The following is a 277-nucleotide window of genomic DNA, read 5'->3' as shown; positions in this document are numbered from 1 at the left end:
TCAGTTAAATATGAATGTCCTACAGAAAATTCAGAATACTATGATCCAATTCAATGTTTTTTATACCAAGTATCGTCAGGCTTATGCAATTTTAGACCAGATGAGTCCGGCCGACCAGAATATCAGAGTTTCACTTCAATATAACAAGTCGACTGATAGTAGGCGTTATAATCTTCCGACAACAGATGAGATTGCGGTTATCGTTCCAAAAAATACTTATAAGGAGACTGGGGTGCGAGATATTATATTGCATTTGAGAGAAAACAACGGATTGAAA

Source organism: Papaver somniferum, unplaced genomic scaffold (genome assembly GCF_003573695.1).
Source record: "Papaver somniferum cultivar HN1 unplaced genomic scaffold, ASM357369v1 unplaced-scaffold_23879, whole genome shotgun sequence".
Lineage (NCBI taxonomy): Eukaryota > Viridiplantae > Streptophyta > Magnoliopsida > Ranunculales > Papaveraceae > Papaver > Papaver somniferum.
Note: the sequence above shows the minus strand (reverse complement) of the source record.